We start from the raw sequence: 13,172 nt of genomic DNA, 5'->3' as shown, positions 1-13,172 counted from the left end.
CTGGAATTGGTGGGGGGTGTGGGGGTCTGCATGCAGCTGTGCACGGACTGGAATTGGTGGGGGGTGTGGGGGTCCGCGTGCAGCTGTGCACGGACTGGAATTGGTGGGGGGTGTGGGGGTCCGCGTGCAGCTGTGCACGGACTGGAATTGGTGGGGGGTGTGGGGGTCCGCGTGCAGCTGTGCACGGACTGGAATTGGTGGGGGGTGTGGGGGTCCGTGTGCAGCTGTGCACAGACTGGAATTGGTGGGGGGTGTGGGGGTCCGCGTGCAGCTGTGCACAGACTGGAATTGGTGGGGGGTGTGGGGGTCCGCGTGCAGCTGTGCACGGACTGGAATTGGTGGGGGGTGTGGGGGTCCGCGTGCAGCTGTGCACGGACTGGAATTGGTGGGGGGTGTGGGGACATTTTTAGGGCTTGGGAAGAGGAAGGGCAGAGGCTGGACAACATGCTGATGGGCCGTGGATGTTAGAGACCAGGCCCGAGACCCGTGTGTCCAAGACAACACTTGGACTCTTCAACACAGAGGGGGCCCTGGCCGGTTTGGCTCAGTGGATAGAGCGTTGGCCTGTGCGCCAAAGGGTCCTGGGTTCGATTCTGGCCCAGGGCACCTATGGCGGTTGCAGGCTCCTCCCAGGCCAGGGACCTGGCCGGGGCATGTGCAGGAGGCAGCCCATTGATGTGTTTCTCTCACACTGATGTTCCTCCCTGTCTTTCTCTCTCTCTTCCACTCTCTCCCCACAACAAACAACAACAACAACAAACATTGAAAAAATAGCCTCAGGTGAGGAGTAACAAAAATAAATTAATAAACAACAACAAAAACAAAGGAGGGGGGGGGACGCAAAAATGGCCCAGAGTTATAGACCAGGCTCTGCAGGCAGCAGTCTTTTCTGGGGGGAAGATGTCACCCACATTCAGAATCCAATATTCGCTCCAGCCTTGTTCTGCCTTCTCTGGGATCCATGCTCCGCAGAGCAGTTCCTAGGATGTCACCGTCTCCCCCGCCGGATGCGGACACCTCCCGGCCCCTCCCCCACCCCCGCTCTGCATCCAGATGTGACTGGGAGGCCGCCGGGGCCCAAGGTGATCCACACATCAGGCCCAGCCGAAGCCACCAGACGGGCAGGGCTCTCGCCGCTCCTTGATACGAAAGGTGTTTTATTTCTCGTCTCTTTGTTTTTGTCACTGCGCGCAGGCTTCCGGTGTGGGGATTAATTAAAGTGTAAACATTAAATATTGATTGATGCATTATCAGCGTGGAGCAGTGGCCTCCCGTCGGATTGATTCCCATGGTGATTTATTGTCATATTTGGGGAGTCATTTCGCTTGATAACCAAGAGGGATGGCCTGCCTCTCCCTGCCCCGCCCGCCCCCACGCCACCTCCCACACTGGCTCACTCCCTTCTTTCCTCCCCTGGTTCCTCCTCTTACTCTTCCAGGTGACATCGGAGTTCCAATAACTCAGACATCTTCATCTCACTGTCAAGGGAGAGTGTGTGGCCTGACATTGGTTTTGCGTATGTGTCTGTCTTGTGTGTGTCTCCCAGGCAATTATCAAATCAATTAACAACTTAACCCAGAAAATAGCAAGCCTACTGTCTTCTATGGGCTACGTCTGATTCACAAAGCTTGCCCCTACTGCACTCTGTGACAGAGGGGTATGGGCAAGTTGGGGGGGAGAGGGAGGGGAGAGGAGAAAGTGAAACAGAGAGAGAGAAAAAGGCCCTAATTCCATCTTGTTGCTTCTCTGAGGTGTGCCTGCGCTGGGGAGCTGGGGAGCTGGGGAACTGGGGAGCTGGGGAGCTGGGGAGCTGGGGAGCTGGGGAACTGGGGAGCTGGGGAGCTGGGGAGCTGGGGAGCTGGGGAGCAGAGAGGGAATAAAGTAACAGTCCCATTTACAGTTAGTTATGAGTCTCTACAGCTGTGAACGGACAGGCCACGTTTCATCCGACTGACCCATATGAAATTGCTGTTTAGTTAAAAGTAATCAAATAGTGACTATTGCCCGGGCATCATGGCTCAGTGGTTGAGCCTCGACCTATGAACCAGGAGGTCACGGTACGATTCCCGGTCAGGGCACAGACCCAGGTTCCAAGCTGGATCCCCAGTAGGGGGCATGCAGGAGGCAGCCGATCCATGATTCTCTCTCATCACTGATGTTTCTGTCTCTCTCTCTCCCTTCCTCTCTGAAATCAATAAAGATAGATTTTTAAAAATATATATATTGACTATTTCACAGGACTCAACCTTATAGATTTAAACTCCCTTCCCACGTAGGATGGGACGGGTATTGTTGATCCTGTTTTGCAAATGAGAACACTGGCAGGTAGAGCTACCAGTTAGTGTGAGTTTTGGCGTACAGCAGGCATGAATCTGAATGTTTTACACAATTTCCTCATGGAGAACTTACCACAGAGCCAGTGCTAGGGTCTGAATGCTTGTGTCTTCTCCAAATTCACTTGTTGAAATCCTAACCCCCAAGCTGGTAATATTAGAAGGTGGGTGGGGCCACAGGGAGGTGATTAGGTCCTGAGGGTGGGGCTCTCATGGCTGGGATTAGTGCCCTTATGCAAGAGACCCCAGAGAGCTCCCTTCCCTCCCTCTACTCCCTTCCACCACATAAAGATACAAGAAATCAAGTCACCAGAAGAGGGCCTTCAGCCAACCCTGCTGGGGTCCGATCTTGGATTTTCAGCCTCCAGAACTGGGAGAAATAAATGCCTGTTGTTTCTAAGCCAGCGGGTCTGGGCTCTGTTGTTTTAGCAGCCTGCACACCCTAAGACGGGCAAACACTGCCATGTTACCCATGTTACGGATCAAAGACACAAACCACAAGCAAAGTTTCCAGAGGCTGAACAACATGCTCAGTGGAGAGCGTGTTGGACACATAAGGTTAAAGATGCCAGCACCCCAGGGTGTGTCTAATGCAGAGGGAGACTCGCAGGCACCCCAGGGCCCCTGACACTCGTCCTTGGCGGGTGTGGTCCAGAAGAGTTTGGCTTGGGAAGCTACCCGTTTCCTCATGCCTCCGCCTTGGCAGGAGGTGGGGTATGCGCACCGTCCTGAGAGTGTCAAGGTAATGGGGGGGGGACCCCCATTCTCTAAGGGGCTGTTGTGAGCAGGCACCAGAGTTGGGTCCCACGTGAAGATGTCGTGTTTGGGACCTTCTGCGCCGTCCCCCAGACAGGACTTGCCACTGGTCTTCCGTCTCCAGCATCCTGTTTGGAAGAGGCCCTGGGGAGCCGAGAATCTGGCCTCCGATGAGTCATCACACCAACTATCAAGTAGCAGCAGAAAGGACGAGGCACTCCTTCCCCCGAAGCCTCCCTCTGGCCCTGGAAATGCCGGCCGCCGGCTGAGGGGCCTTCTTGCCCCAGGTCTCCCTGATGCCCTCCTCTGTGCCGACACCATACGGTGCAAACTGCTTCTTCATGCGGTCAAGGGCACGCCCTCTGCTCTCTCCGCCATCCCCTTCTTCCTCTTCCACGGGCATGTTCCCCAAAACGGCCTAGACAAAACAAAGCATGATCGGCTGCCATAGAATGACCACACCCTTGGAGAGCTTCATGCTCTGCACAGGCCAATGCACACTACACGTTACCGGCCAGTGGAAAATGCATGAACCGGCGATCACTGTTAAACAATCTCCTGGTACAGATGTATCTCACTATCTCACTATCTTAGACTTTCCTATGGGGAAAAAAATGCACTTGGAAATTGTTCTCTTGCCTGGCTGGAGTGGGTCAGGGGTGAAGAATTGACCTATGAACCAGGAGGTCAGAGTTCGATTCCCGGTCAGGGCACATGCCCGGGTTGTGGGCTTGATCCCCAGTGGAGGGGCGTGGAGGAGGCAGCCGGTCAATGATTCTCTCTCATCATTGATGTTTCTCTCTCTCTCTCTCTCTCCCTTCTTCTCTGAAATAAAAAATATATATTTTTTTAAAATGTTGTTTCCTGTGTGTGTGCATGTGTGCGTGCGTGTGTGTGTGTGCGTGTGTGTGTACTCACCCATGTGAATGTTGGTATTGGCAATAGCGTTTGTTTTCAGCTCCTTCAGTTGAATGTTCAGAAAGTGCATTTTCCATCTTCCGTTTTCATAAGCCCATTGTGGCTACAGATGGTTCTCTATTCATTTGGACCCAGCCCCTAGGTTCTGGTACGCGGTGCCATGAACTTATAAGTAGTTTACGATGTCAGTTTTGACGTCTGCGTCCAAGAGTTGGTTTGGAAGGTGTTTTTAAATTTCTAAGAGAGAAAACAAATTGCAGCATATTTTCTGGAAATCGTTTCTACCGCCAATTCGAGGACCGCCTACCTTTCCTTGCATTGTTCAAGTCCATCTCACAGCTCTCACATTTCAAAAGTCCCATGAGAGCCCATGAGCATCTTCCCAGCCCTGCAAAGCAGAGCTGGTTTGACTGACAGGAGGGTTTGATTGACAGGCTCGGGGGACGAAGTCCACAGGGGTGAGATGGTGTTCCCAAGGTCACCGAGCAGAGAAAGGACATACGCCAAGACCCTGGGGCGACCACTGCCTGTGTTCTCCTGCCACATCCAGTCCTGGCTCTGGATAAGGTTCCGTGTTTCAACAATGTTTATTGAATGTCTAGCATGTGGCAGCTACGGTACTGGTCCCGCATGAGTAACAGAGTAAAGTCTCGGCCCGCCTGGCCACTGTGTGGGGAGCTCATGGTCAGGGGAGCGAGGCCTGGAAACAGCAGAGGACCCCAGAATGCAGAGGAATCGCTGCTACAAACTCACGGAAACAGCCAGTCCTCGTCACAAGAGCCAACGTGGCTGTGTCTACTGGGGTCCTGGAAATTCTTGCAGGTTCCCTTGACCTGGAGGCACCCCTGTGAGCACTGCCATGCACCAAGGGCCATAGGGGAGTGCATGTATCTGAGCCTTGCTGTACTCATCCATAAAATGGGCAGCCATGTCAGGGTTCCATGAAGAGAGATCCTGGTACCAATGCTCAGCACCGTACCTGGCATTGTGGGGGCCCCCGAGTGGCTGAGGGAGCCCCGAGTAGTAACAGAACAGGCATCTGATCCAGGAACACGAAAATGGCACGTTGGGGAAGCATGCGGAGCTTCACGGAGACCTGCTTTAATGAGACCTGCTTCATGCTTCATGGGGACCTGCTTCATGGAGACCTGCTTCATGGAGACCTGCTTCATGGGGACCTGCTTCATGGAGACCTGCTTCATGGAGACCTGCTTCATGCTTCATGGAGACCTGCTTCATGGGGACCTGCTTCATGGAGACCTGCTTCATGGGGACCTGCTTCACGGAGACCTGCTTCATGGGGACCTGCTTCATGGAGACCTGCTTCATGGGGACCTGCTTCATGCTTCATGGAGACCTGCTTCATGGAGACCTGCTTCATGGGGACCTGCTTCATGGAGACCTGCTTCATGGGGACTTGCTTCACGGAGACCTGCTTCATGCTTCATGGAGACAAGATTCATGCTTCATGGAGACCTGCTTCATGCCTCATGGGGACCTGCTTCATGGAGACCTGCTTCATGGGGACCTGCTTCATGGAGACCTGCTTCATGGGGACCTGCTTCATGGAGACCTGCTTCATGCTTCATGGAGACCTGCTTCATGGAGACCTGCTTCATGGGGACTTGCTTCATGGAGACCTGCTTCATGCTTCATGGAGACAAGATTCATGCTTCATGGAGACCTGCTTCATGGAGACCTGCTTCATGGAGACCTGCTTCATGCTTCATGGAGACCTGCTTCATGGAGACCTGCTTCATGGGGACCTGCTTCATGGGGACTTGCTTCACGGAGACCTGCTTCATGCTTCATGGAGACAAGATTCATGCTTCATGGAGACCTGCTTCATGCCTCATGGGGACCTGCTTCATGGAGACCTGCTTCATGGGGACCTGCTTCATGGAGACCTGCTTCATGGGGACCTGCTTCATGGAGACCTGCTTCATGCTTCATGGAGACCTGCTTCATGGAGACCTGCTTCATGGGGACCTGCTTCACGGAGACCTGCTTCATGCTTCATGGAGACAAGATTCATGCTTCATGGAGACCTGCTTTAATGAGACCTGCTTCATGGAGACCTGCTTCATGGGGACTTGCTTCATGGAGACCTGCTTCATGCTTCATGGAGACAAGATTCATGCTTCATGGAGACCTGCTTCATGGAGACCTGCTTCATGGAGACCTGCTTCATGGAGACCTGCTTCATGGGGACCTGCTTCATGGGGACTTGCTTCACGGAGACCTGCTTCATGCTTCATGGAGACAAGATTCATGCTTCATGGAGACCTGCTTCATGCCTCATGGGGACCTGCTTCATGGAGACCTGCTTCATGGGGACCTGCTTCATGCTTCATGGAGACCTGCTTCATGGAGACCTGCTTCATGGGGACCTGCTTCATGGAGACCTGCTTCATGCTTCATGGAGACCTGCTTCATGGAGACCTGCTTCATGGGGACCTGCTTCACGGAGACCTGCTTCATGCTTCATGGAGACAAGATTCATGCTTCATGGAGACCTGCTTTAATGAGACCTGCTTCATGGAGACCTGCTTCATGGGGACTTGCTTCATGGAGACCTGCTTCATGCTTCATGGAGACAAGATTCATGCTTCATGGAGACCTGCTTCATGGAGACCTGCTTCATGGGGACCTGCTTCATGGAGACCTGCTTCATGGGGACTTGCTTCACGGAGACCTGCTTCATGCTTCATGGAGACAAGATTCATGCTTCATGGAGACCTGCTTCATGCCTCATGGGGACCTGCTTCATGGAGACTTGCTTCATGGAGACCTGCTTCATGCTTCATGGGGACCTGTTTCATGGAGACCTGCTTCATGGAGACCTGCTTCATGCTTCATGGAGACCAGATTCATGCTTCATGGGGACCTGCTTCATGGAGACCTGCTTCATGGGGACCTGCTTCATGGAGACCTGCCTCATGTTTCATGGGGACCTGCTTCATGGAGACTTGCTTCATGGAGACCTGCTTCATGCTTCATGGGGACCTGTTTCATGGAGACCTGCTTCATGGAGACCTGCTTCATGCTTCATGGAGACCAGATTCATGCTTCATGGGGACCTGCTTCATGGAGACCTGCTTCATGGGGACCTGCTTCATGGAGACCTGCCTCATGTTTCATGGGGACCTGCTTCATGCAATGGCACCAGGACCTGCCTGGGCATCAAAGCTGTGTCTGTGTCGCTGTCCAAGAAAAATCATTCCCTGGAAGGAAATGCCCCTAATACTTTACCCCCACCCCCACAGGACACACAAGACGCCCTCAGCACCATGCCCACCCTCTCCTGCAGGCTCACCCAGGGCTCCAACCTGGGAGCGAAACCTGCGTCATTTCTTCTCACAGAAAGGGCGTTCTCGCTTTGTAATCAGCCGGCACCGCCGTCTCCTGATGTCGTGGGCTACGGCCTGAAACTGTGTGTGACGGCTTAGAAAAGCTTGAAGAACAAAAAAACAACAACAAAAAAAGAGTTTTGAAGTCTGCTAAATGCCCACCGTCTCCATAACCACTCGAATCGGGTTATTTTTTGTAATTCCTTTAAATGAAATATCTTTGATAATAAATGCAAATTAGGGAACAATAAATTATAACTTCTAGGCTGACCAGCGACTAATTACATAGATTATAATTAACTCCAGTTTCCAACACAAGGTATTTATCTTAATAATCAGCCGCGCACATTAGCATATCTGAAAGGGATTTGCCGCACAGGCCGGGCCATTTGAGGAGCCCTCGGACCTTCCTCCCGGGACGAGGAAAGGGCGCAGACTCAAAGGAGAGGCGGTTACTTCCCAAAGACGTGCGGGCTAAGTATACGGTGAGGGGCTCAGATTATAGGCGTAGAACCCCGACTTGAAAACATTTACCCTAAATACACCCTCTGACCACCACGCCGGAGCCTTGGGGATCTAAAAATCTATAATTTCCACGGATCCGATCCAAATACCTTTAACCCTGCTGGGCGCTGTGAATGCCGCCAGCATCCTTCCAGGCTGTGGGTGACGGTGTGAGAGCGGCCAGAGGAGACAGGGTTTTCGGGACGCCTCCCACCATCTGCGCCATCGGCAGGGAGAGCCAGTCCGCGTGGCGATGAGACCAATTCCACGGATGTCCGTCCTGTGCCGCTCTCCCAGGCATTTTATACTTTTTTTAAAAAATATATATAACGCCGAGACCGGTTTGGCTCAGTGGATAGAGCGTCGGCCTGCGGACTGAGGGGTTCCGGGTTCGATTCCGGTCGAGGGCATGTGCCTGGGTTACGGGCACATCCCCAGTGGGGGATGTGCAGGAGGCAGCTGATCGATGTTTCTCTCTCATTGATGTTTCTGACTCTCCTATCTCTCTCCCTTCCTCTCTGTAAAAACTCAATAAAATATATTTAAAAAAATAAAAATAAAAATAAAAAAATATATATATATGTTTTTTTATCCATTTCAGAGAGGAAAGAAGAGAGAGAGAGAGAGAGAGAGAGAGAGAGAGAGAAACATCAATGATGAGAGACAACCATTGATCGGCTGCCTCTTGCACGCCCCCCACTGGGGATCGAGCCCACAACCCGGGCCTGTGCCCTTGACCGGAATCGAACCTGGGACCCTTCAGTCCACAGGCCGATGCTCTATCTACTGAGCCACACCAGCGAGGGCCCAGTCATTTTAGCAACTTCATTACCTCTCTGACCCACAGGACTCTGCGCTCCGGGGATTGTAAACAAGATGAGGGCCTGCACGCCCACCTGAGGCCGGCTTCAGTAAGATTCAGTGTTTGGGGTTTTTGTTTTCTTTCTTTCTTTCTTTCTTTCTTTCTTTCTTTCTTTCTTTCTTTCTTTCTTTCTCTTTCTCTCTCTCTCTCTCTCTCTTTCTCTTTCTCTCTTTCTTTTTTTCTTTCTTTCTAATATGTCTTTATTGATTTCAGAGAGGAAGAGAAAGGGAGAGAGATGGAAACATCAATGGTGAGAGAGAGTCATGGATTGCTGCCTCCTGCACGGCCCACACAGGGGGTCGAGCCTGCAACTCAGGCCTGTGCCCTGACCGGGAATCAAACCCTGACCTCCTGGTTCATTCGTCAATGCTCGACCACTGAGCCACACCGGCTGGGCAAGAGTCAGTGTTTTGCTTTCTACATGTTCTAAAGTTCAGGGGTGCAGTGAAGAGGTAGAGAAATGGCCCCAGCAATCTGGGTTGCTTCAAGACCATGCTGCCTTCTCCTCCAGTGCTCATGAGTCTGTCTGTCTGTCTCTCTCTCTCTCTCTCTCTCTCTCCCTCTCTCTCTCTCTCTCTCTCTCTCCTTTTGATGCAGCTGTAATCCCAGCTCCGGCCACTATCGCTGCATTTTCCAACAGGTCCTGGGTCACTGTCCAGGGGACTTACACGAGTCGGACCCGCCAAAGGCACGGCGAAGGTCAAACCTTCCAGCCACAATAGAGCACCTCCCCGATTTAATCTGGGAGATTGATGCGCAAATCACCCTGATTTCGATTTGGCGCCAGGGTTATAAACACACTTGCCACCCCCGATAACGGGGAAGATGCGCCCCAGGCGCGGGGCACTGTATTTCACGCCCTGGGTGAAGTTTTCCCTGATGCAGCCATAAATCAGCCCGCCCAGGGGGCGTCTGATGGAGGCAGCGAGGAAGCCAGGGATGGAGACATGAACCTGGGAAGGGCTGGGAGCCATCGGCTTGTATCAAGGCCACCGGGGCATAAACTTCCAGGGGCATAGAGCTCAGCGGGGGCTGCAGAGGGCCACGGAAGAAATCTCGATGCCCGGCCGGCGTGGCTCAGCGGTTGAGCGTCGACCTATGAACCAGGAGGTCAGGGTTCGATTCCCGGTCAGGACACATGCCGGGGTTTTGGGATCAATCCCCAGTGTGGGGCGTGCAGGAGGCAGCTGGTCAATAATGCCCTCTCATCATGGATGTTTTTCTCTCTCTCTCTCTCTCCCTCTCCTTTCCTCTCTGAAATCAATAATAAAAATTATATATATATATATATTTTAAAAATGTATAGTTCTGGGCACTGGAGCAGCAGGTTTGGGAGAAGGAAGGGCAGATTAGAAAGCCATGTCTTTCCGACACACGCACTGAACTGTGAGGAGGACGCAGTAGAGCGGGGAGAGCGGGAAGCTTAAGCAGGCAATCAGACGCCGCACTTGGCGGCAGCTTCCGCGGCCGCACTGTCCCTGCAGGTCCGACCTGCCTGCCTCCACGAAAGGCTTACATCAGATTCATGTGTTGTTGTTTTTTAAGAAAGCACCAGTCATTCTAATTTATATAATCATTTCGTAAAGTGGCCCAAATGCCAGGTTGCACTGGTCCTGGGCCCTTGAGCTCAGGGCCTCCACGCCCACCCCCCTGGGCCTGGGGGCCTCTGCCTCCTGCTTAGGGTCAGCTCTCCGTTCTGCTTATGGCGAAGGTGTGCTCCCAGCTTCCTCCCGCCCTCCCCGCCCCCATTCACCTGGGGGAGCCCCAGCCAGCGGGCGGCCGCAGGGCCTTGCTCCTGGGGGCATCCGGGACGGGGAGGGCGGGGTGAGGTCCGACTTGCCTGGCGAGGTGCTCCCTGGGAAGAAAAAGAACAATCCAGGCTGGAAAGAGCACAGAGAGGAATAGTAACTGGCATCCCATCCCGCCCTCCCCGCCCTCCCCGCCCCCGACACTCCTGTTCTCCCAGCGCTCACGCAGAGAGCCGCCCGTCTCCCCGCGCAAAACAGGACCAGCGGGCTGCATTTGCAGGAAAAATTGCTTCCACCTGATGCAACTAAAGCTTTCTTCAATTTAGAAAAATAAAACTGCTTCCTAACCTGCCTGCGTGGACGCCTTGCGTGTTCCTGCCGCGGAAGAGCGCGCAGGATTTGGTCTGAAGCTGAAGGCACTGGAAACCCAGCCAGGTGCTTGGAGGGGTGAGCGGCCAACCAAGAAGCCTGCTTCTCAACAGAACACCAGACCGCCATTTCCTTTCCCTTTTCATTAAAGTGGAAACACACACATACTTCTTCCTCCTCCTCCTCCTCCTCCTCCTCCTCCTCCTCCTCCTCCTCCTCCTCCTTCCTCCTCCTCCTCCTCCTCCTTCCTCCTCCTCCTCCTCCTCCTCCTCCTCCCCCTCCTCCTCCTCCTCCTCTTCCTCCCCCTCCTCCTCCTCCTCCTCCTCCTCCCCCTCCTCCTCCTCCCCCTCCTCCCCCTCCTCCTCCTCCCCCTCCTCCTCCTCCCCCTCCTCCTCCTCCCCCTCCTCCTCCTCCCCCTCCTCCCCCTCCTCCTCCTCCTCCTCCCCCTCCTCCTCTTCCTCCTCCTTCTCCTCCTCCTCCTCCTCCCATGCGCCCTTTCTCTAGTGCAGTGATACCTTGGAAAACCAGGTGACTAAATGAAAAACTCCGCCTTGCCTTTAGGAAGGGGGAGAATCCCAGAAATTCTTAAAGCTCAGAGGAAAGGTAACTGGCTAGTCTTCTCTCTGGCGTCATCGCATCCAAATTAAACTTTCAGGGTGACACAGTTTACACCCTCCCGGAACAGACCAAAAAGATAAGGATAAAGACCCGCCCAGCGGCACTTGGCCCGAGGTTACAACGTCAACTTAAAATAACAACACGGAAGAGAGAACGGAAGAAAAGAAACCGAGTAGAAATCCTTCTCCCAAAAGGCGGGGCTCGGCCCAGGGATTAGAGAAACCCAGCCCCCTGCTCAGCGGGGCCCCTCCTTCCTCCCCTCTCTCTCCCGTGCCAGGCGGGAGGCTTGGGGGGCATCTGCCCCCCCCTGTGTGACAACAAACCACCCCAAGGGTCCCGTGCAGGCCCAGCCAAGAGGGCGCACAAAACGGTCTTCCTTCTGCCTACAGACGGCGGGGAACCTTCTGGATGGAGCTGCCCAGAGAGAAAAGGCAGAATTCGGGGGAGCAAGCACAGGTGGGGGAGGCCCCGTAGGTCCCCACCAGGCCCAGTGCCCCTGACCCTGGTCTTCCCAGGAGGAGGGGAGGGGGACCAGGACAGCCAACCACGTGATTCCCCAGCTGAGGGGCAGCCAGCCCGGGGGGCAGGAGGCTGACCTGCTTGTAAAACACTTCAGGTAGAGCTGGAGGAGGGGACACATACTTCCAGGGTGAGCCTGGGCAGGGGACAGTTGGATTGTGGGACAGGCCCTGGAGACACCCCCCACACCCACCCCCTGCAGGGCTGGTTTACTATGCACTATGCCCCCTCTGATCTTCTCCTCACCAACTTGTCCCTGGGGGAGCGGGGACCAGGTCTAACCGATTCTGACACGGCTCTGCTGCACCCCGAGTCCCTGGGAATTCACCAGCCGGGGCCTCCGCTTCCGCACTGGGAAAGGCAGGGTGACTGTGCTTCCAGATGCGCAGTCTGACGCGTCCCCTGCTCACCTGCGAGCTCGGCGACAGGGCGGTGAGGCCTCTGTCCTGTGGATCACGCACAATGAAGGAGCAAGTGATTCCAAACCGGCACCCCAGGGTCAGGCGGGCTGACGGAAACGAGGCTGGAAAACACGCCCTGGCCTGGCCGGAGGCGCAGCTGGTTGGAGCCTCATCCTGATGCGCCCAGGTGGCAGGCTCATTCCTAATCGGGGGACATGCAAGAATCAACCAATGACCAAGGAATGCATAAACAGCAACTCCCTCTCTCTCTCCCCGCCCCCTTCTTCTCTCTAAAATCAATAAATGTTTAAAAGTATATTTTAAAAAACAAAACACATCCCTGACCACGGTACAATCCTCACTGCCCTCATGGCTCAGCCTCCCTACATGCATGGCTTAGATGGTGGGAGTGGACATTAGGAAATGTCATCTTTGCGTCTAAGAGTTAAGTCCGTATTCCTTGCAGATGTGATATCTGGGCTCTGATAGTCTTACTAGGGGCAGATGCACGGAATTCGGGCAAGGGGCTTGGCCCTCACAGCCCCGGCTTTGTCCGGAAGGTCATCCGGAAGGACGTCCGGAAGGTTGTTCGGCTGTCCGGCCTAATTAGCATCTTATGCTTTCATTATTATAGATTAGTAATGCGGGGGTTGGTGTGGGGGAAGACCCGGGGAACTGAATGAGGGAACTCGCTTGGCTAGAGCCTTGGGTGTCCGTGCTGCGTGCTGTTAGGACAGGTGAGTGCCTCCCACCCAGACAGGGATGCCCACAGGGACAGCCCCCCCATCCTACTC

The 13,172-nt window shown here is 54.1% G+C and overlaps 1 long non-coding RNA gene across 1 annotated transcript in view; it reads right to left on the bottom strand.

Moving 5' to 3' along the window:
* The window catches only part of LOC308531652, a 141,624-nt gene extending 129,215 nt beyond the window's left edge, over positions 1 to 12,409 (bottom strand). The window contains exons 1-2 of the long non-coding RNA XR_013996935.1: positions 12,388 to 12,409; positions 10,477 to 10,578 (exon numbers count right to left, since the gene is read on the bottom strand). This is a non-coding gene — a long non-coding RNA (uncharacterized lncRNA). The remainder of the gene's footprint in view (positions 1 to 10,476; positions 10,579 to 12,387) is intronic.
* Positions 12,410 to 13,172: the final 763 nt, after the last annotated feature.

This window comes from Myotis nattereri (assembly GCF_964212035.1).
Source record: "Myotis nattereri genome assembly, chromosome: 15".
Taxonomy (NCBI): Eukaryota; Metazoa; Chordata; class Mammalia; order Chiroptera; family Vespertilionidae; genus Myotis; species Myotis nattereri.
The sequence above is the reverse complement of the archived record's forward strand: the minus strand, read 5'-3'. Positions and strand labels throughout refer to the sequence as shown.